The sequence below is a fragment of the Dermacentor silvarum genome, chromosome 5, assembly GCF_013339745.2.
Source record: "Dermacentor silvarum isolate Dsil-2018 chromosome 5, BIME_Dsil_1.4, whole genome shotgun sequence".
In the NCBI taxonomy this organism is placed as follows: Eukaryota; Metazoa; Arthropoda; class Arachnida; order Ixodida; family Ixodidae; genus Dermacentor; species Dermacentor silvarum.
The window spans coordinates 175891812-175898716 of record NC_051158.1 but is presented as its reverse complement, the minus strand read 5'-3'; positions in this window follow the sequence as shown (position 1 = coordinate 175898716).

The following is a 6905-nucleotide window of genomic DNA, read 5'->3' as shown; positions in this document are numbered from 1 at the left end:
TGCGGCAGGCGTACATTTATTAATCAAACGGTTTTTTTTATATCTAAATAGCATACAGATCACTGACTATTGTTTCAAGCTCAGTTTAAGAAGGCTGTTTTAGGCCGCACTTGGACGGTTGAAGACAAAATGGTCAAGCAACGTGCACCGCAGCCGAGGAGCGAGCGAGGGCACGCGTCAGAGCATAGCCTCCTCTATAAGTATAGAGGAGGCTATGTCAGAGCTAGTATCCTGTGGTTGCGCGCCCTTTTCCTCCAGCCGACGCGAAGCGGCGCGTTCGCTTGTCGGCGCGCGCGGAGCGTGCCGACGCATGCCTGTGGTTAGGCTTTAGAAACGTGCAGTACTCTCTAGTAAGGGGGAGAGGCCACAGCGTCTTACGCAGCCGTTTACACATGCCGGAACGTGCACGCGTTTGCCGACGCCATCACATGACTGCTGAGAGAGTATAACCCCCGTATTCATAAACGCTCCTCGACTTGAACTTGACTTGCCACCACCTTCAACGCGTTTCGAACGCGCTGCCCAAGGCAGTGGCAAGTCAAGTTCAAGTCGAGGAGCGTTTATGAATACGGGGGTAAGGCGGAGAGGCCACAGCGTCTTACACCAGCTTCTTACACGGTCCCTAACGCGCTAGCACAAACGCGTTAGAAACGCGCAGACTTTCGTTAATGTTGGGTATTTATTGTCATCGTGGTGCGTGTGTCCATGTGCGCTTCGTGGCGTAGTGGTTAGCGCCGCGCGTTCGGAAGCGAGGGGTCCTTGGTTCGATTCCACGCTACGGACACAACTTTCGGATTTTTTTTTCTAAAATTAGACGTGGCTACCTACTACGACGACGACGACTACTACTACTACATACTACAGAGGAGGGACAGACCCACACCCTAAGGAGCCTCGCCCCTAAAACCACTTACTACTACTACTATACTGCCCTTATATAAGAAACTTTGTGAGGCGAGAAGTTGGTAAAGACTTCCGACGCTGCTCGACCATTGTCCATCTTATGTCGAAAAACCTCCGAGCCGCCCCGAGAGACTCCGGCAACAGTCACCAACGCCCGCACGCGTTTGTGCGAACGCGGGCAAAACGCCGACGGCGTCGGCAACAGTTCTGCGTGTTGCCGGTGCTACTTACTGCATGTCAAGTTTATACAGCTGATAAAGCTAATATCATTACTCCGTATAGCTCACTACAATTTGCTATCGCAATTGATGCTTCGCCTTTCGGGTGAAACTGCGATAGCTTTTTTTAATTTCCCCCGCCGAAGCGGCCATTGCGCCCAATGCTAACGTTTTTCAGTTTACCGAATACGTGTAGTGCAGAGCGCATTTCAGTTCTATGAACATATTTTGTGACACCATTCAATGCCTTCCACGTCATATTGATCCCAAGCACAATCGCACCTTTCTGTAGCATAGCTTTACCGTGGCCTTCGCGATAAGTTGCTCCAGCGGCGCGCCACCGCGCCCATCGCAGAGACCATTCTTTTACGCTGATAACGGCGCTTCGTACCCCCTGACGAACAGTCGGGTCCCCTCGATTTTGAACTGAATTGGCTGGCTGCGTACGTATTTTCGTAAGCAAACGGAGCCACAGTCGCAGTGACAGGTGCAGCCTTAGCCCTGCAACCACCTGCTCGTTATGATTGCCAAACGGAAGCGCCTGTCTCTAGACGAAAAACATAGATGTTTTGCGTAGGCTGGACTTCGGGCAGTGTCAACTAGAATTCTCAGCACATTAGATGGTCACTGGCTTTGATGCAAGCAGTGCATGGTTCCATCGTTTCCCGGGCGCGTTATGATTCCGCACGGAACAGGTGTGTGGACAACTGCAGTCCTAAGTGTACAAGGCAGCAAAATATAACTGCAATCTTCAAAACTGCTAAATAAGCAGAAATTTACATTCAATAAGCAGCATTGCGAATAAAAGGGTTTCTAATTTCATTTCAACAACTGATGTTTTCTTTAGCTTCTGATAAGTTGCGACATAGCTTTGTCAGTTCAGCGAACTTTCACTTTAACGAACTTCTTCCTGGGGTCCCGAGAAGTTCGTTCAAGTGAAGTTTCACTGTAAAGACTTAGATAGTGACTCCAACCAAATAAGTAAATTTATTATCCCAACGTGTCGGAGCCAATTCGGCTCCTTCTTCAGGGGGTGTTCTTCGGAGGTGGCGGTGTGCAGCCTTTAAAAGGTCCATCGTAAGAAAGGAGGAAGGGGAGAGAGCGGAAGGTGGGGAGACACTTGAGAGGGCACCTGTTCTAGGCAAACGAGGGGAAAGGGTGGGGGGAGGTGGGCTGCAGCTGGTCGGCTGGGTTAACCAATGCTGGGGGCGCGTTACCCGCGGGGAAGCCGTTGAAGGGGGGGCGGATTTTTTGGTGTTGGTGACCTAGAGCGGGGGGTCCTTCTTCCCTTCGTCGCGTCTCCAAGGCCATGGACATACACAGAAGGTAGGATGCCCTTCACGCGGTTTATATTACGATGATGATGATTAGTGGGGTTTATTGGCGCAAGGGCCAGATGTGGCCAAAGAGCGCCAAGGCGATGATGACGGCGTGTCATTGGTACATGAATAGTGAATTATGAGGCGTGGATGAGGGTGACTGTAAAGGGGCCTAAAAATAGTCGCTCTAAAGAGCGTAAAATCTACATGTAATAAGGTTATGACAATGATCAATGACGTTTACTATGAAAATGAAATGCATTGAAAAAGGGTGAAAAGAGATTCAAGTGATTTCACATGTAGTAATTGACAAAAGCACTACTGCCTAAAAGAGCCCTTGAACCACAAGGGCCTGGAGGCAGGTGCTATACTGAACTACTGTCACAGCGGCATCCTCTGGAGAGAGGATGCGCTACGAATTTATTGGGCTTATGACATGTAGGACAACATCGTTCAAGAATGCGAGGACTGCTTTAGGTTGTAAAAAGTGGTTCTTTACCGAGAAACATGGAGGGATGGAGCGGGACACAATAGCTGTATGCAAGAGGAAAATGTTTTCTTCTCTCGGTTTCGGCTTCCCGACACTCCAGGAGGACATGAAGGACGGTCAGCCTCTCACCACATCGACCACATGTTGGAGGCTCGTTACCAGTCAACAGAAAATTGTGAGTACCATATGTGTGTCCTATTCTGAGACGACAGAATAGGACATCAGTTCGTCGTGTTTTTGTAGCACAGGGCCAGAAACCTAACTGTGGTTTAATAAAGTGGAGCTTATTATTTGTTTCGGCGTCCCACAAGCGTTGCCAGTGGTTTCGCAGTTTCGTTCGCAAAAAAGACTTGAGATCTGTGGCAGGAATAGCAGTGGTAAGATTAATAGGTTGAGATGTAATTGATGTGGCCACTTTGTCTGCCAGTTCATTACCCTCAATGCCTCTATGGCCAGGAACCCAGCATATTGTCACATCTCTACCAGATGAATAAATATTGCACAGGTATGTGTAAAGGTCGATAAGAACAGGATTTTTGTGTATTCTTATAGACATTAGTGCCTTTACGACACTTAAGGAGTCCGTGAATATTATTGCAGTCTGTTGTTTTAATTTCTTAATGTGTTTAACCGCAGACAGCACTGCATAGGCTTCTGTAGTAAAGATGCTTGTATAAGGGTTCAATACGTCCGATTCAGAGAAAGAGGGGCCAATTGCCGCGTAAGATACGCCAGCGTGCGACTTTGATGTGTCGGTATAGAATTCAGTACACGAATACTTGGATTGGAGTTCACGGAAATGCATTTGAATTTCGAGGTCTGCTGCGTACTTTGTAACTTTTACAAAAGATATATCGCACTGTATCGGCTGCCACTCCCAAGGAGGTGGCAGTTTAGCTGGAGGCATTATGCGATGTTCGAGGAGTGGGACATCCATTTCAACGCTAAGCTCCCTCACACGCAGTGAAAAAGGCTGTCTCACAGAGGGTCGATTATGAAAAAGTGTAGCACACGTCAAATCGTTAATGGTCTTAAAACACGGATGTTCGTGATTAGAGTGTACTTTGAGGGAATATGTGAAACTGGTGTATGATCTCTGCAGATGGAGTGACCATTCATTCGATTCTACATATAAGCTTTCAATAGGGCTTGTTCTGAAAGCACCGGTGGCCAGGCGGATACCTAGATGGTGAACGGGATCTAGCATCTTTAGTGCGCTTGGGGCGGCAGAGTGATATACTACAGCCCCATAATCTAGTCGTGAACGAATCAGACTCTTATAAAGATTCAATAGACACTTCCTGTCGCTGCCCCATGTTGTGTGAGATATAATCCTCATTAGGTTCATTGTTTTTAGGCATTTGGTTTTGAGATATTTGATGTGCGGAATGAAAGTTAGCTTAGAGTCAAATATGATGCCTAAAAACTTGTGGTCTTTGTTCACAGGTATTTGCTGTCCACACAGTTCTACACAAGGATCTGGGATCAGGCCTCTCTTTCTTGTGAAAAGAACACAAGAACTTTTGTGGGGGTTAACTTTGAACCCGTTTTCGTCTGCCCACTTAGACACTTCGTTCAACCCCTGCTGTACCTGTCTCTCGCACACGGCCAGGTTACAGAACTTGAAGCCAATTTGTATATCGTCCACGTAGACAGAATAAAAAATAGCCGGTGGTAATGAGGCACGAAGTGTGTTCATCTTCACGATAAACAGTGTGCAGCTGAGCACGCCTCCCTGGGGTACACCAGTTTCCTGTATAAATGGACGCGACAGTGCATTACCTATTTTAACCCGGAATGTGCGGTTGTGTAGGTAGCTTTCAATAATAATTAACATATTACCGCGGATGCCCATTGCCGACAGATCGCGTAGGATTCCGTAACGCCAGGTCGTATCGTACGCCTTTTCCATATCGAGAAACACGGATAGGAAGTATTGTTTATGTATGAAGGCATCACGAATGTTTGCTTCGATGCGCACGAGATGGTCCGTTGTAGACCGTCCTTCTCTGAAGCCGCACTGATATGGATCAAGGATTTTGTTTGACTCAAGGAAGTGTAAAAGGCGACAATTTATCATTTTTTCAAAGAGCTTGCAGATACAACTTGTGAGGGCTATTGGGCGGTAACTTGTTACTAATTCGGGGTCTTTATCTTGTTTCAGAATCGGAATGACAAGGGATTCTTTCCATGCAGTAGGTAGGTACCCGGCAGCCCATATAGCATTGAAAAGTGCGAGTAGCGTTATTTGGGTATCACTGTGAATGTGTTTGATCATGTCGTACATGATCCTGTCGGGTCCAGGTGCAGAGCTCCGACATGCAGTCAAGGAGGCTCTCAATTCGGCGATGTTAAAAGGCAAGTTATAGGGTTCCTTCTGTCTGCATTTGCGGTCAATAGCCTTGCGTTCTGCGATTTGTTTGCGCTTTAGGAATGCCTCGGAATAATTTTTTGAGCTAAACACGCGCTCTAAGTGCTCGCCAAGAGCGTCAGCTTGGTCTTCCAAGCTGTTCGCTTCGTCGTTCACTAGCGGCAACGGATGGATTTCTTTTCCCTTTAGCCTCATTAGCCTGTCCCATACTTTTGCCTCTTGAGTATACGAGTTGATACCTGAGAGAAACTTTTCCCAACTTGCCCTCTTAGCCTGTCTTCGCGTCCTTCTTCCCTGGAATTTAACATGTTTAAATTCTATGAGGTTTTCAGCTGTAGGACATTGACGTAGTTTGCCCCAAGCTTTATTTTGTCTCCTTCGTGCCTGTCTACAATCGTTATTCCACCAGGGGACCCGTCTTTTAAATGAAGTGCCACATGTTTGAGGGATGAACTTCTCAGCGGCGTCAATGATAAAAGCAGTAAAATATGATACGGCATGATCTATAGTAAAATTATTTATAAAATCTCGTTATAAGTACGTGGATTCCCTAAAGCATTCCCAGTCAGCTGAGGGCAGTTTCCAGCGAGGGACATGGGGAAGAGAGTCATGTTCGGTTACTAAGTTTAGGGTTACTGGGAAATGATCACTTCCGAATGGGTTTTTAATTACATGCCATTGTAAGTCAGGGAAAAGTGAGGCAGAGCCAATTGACAGGTCTATTGATGAATGTGAAGTATGATGGATATTGTAATATGTTGGTTCCTTCTTATTGAAGAGGCACGCACCGGAGTTAACAAGGAAGTTTTCAATGAGTCGACCTCTCGCGTCGCATCGTGAATCTCCCCAAAGGGTATGATGAGCATTAAAATCACCAGTGATAATGCATGGTTCTGGGAGCTCGTCGATGAAGCTGTAAAATTCCGCTTTATTGAGGTGATGGTTGGGTGGTATGTAAATGGAGCAGATCGTTATAAGCTTGTTGAATAAAATTGCTCGCACAGATACAGCTTCGAGAGGCGTGTGAAGGGCAAACTGTTGGCAAGCAACAGACTTATTTACACCTATGGCTACACTTCCGGACAATGCAGAAGCGTTGTCACGATCTCTACGAAAAATGGCATATTGCTTGAGAAAGTTGGACTGTGTAGGTTTTAAGTGTGTTTCTTGGACACACAGCACCTTCGGATTAAATTTATGTATGATTTCTGTGATGCCGTCGAGGTTACGAAGTAGTCCTCTGATGTTCCACTGTAGTATCTGTGTGGCCATGTTGCAGACGATGTTTGTGCTGTGTGTCTCGTGTAAAAACACTGACTTAACTTACAGAGCCCTTGTCGGGCCCTGTGATGCGGGCTTTTTCTTTTTTGGAGTGGTCGAGAGATTCTCGCCGCTCCTTTGGCGCTGGCTGCGCCGTCTGGCTGGAAGATGTGTCCATCGGCTCTTGCGGAGCGCTGGACACCCGCTCTTAAGAGCGCTTTGTTCGCAGTGAAGGCCTCGTCTCGAGAGACAAGACCTTGGAGGCCACCAGCCCAGAGGTGGATGGCCCCTTCTGCTGGGGTGGCGGAGCAGCGCTAGCTGCATTCGCCGAGGGAGCAGATGGC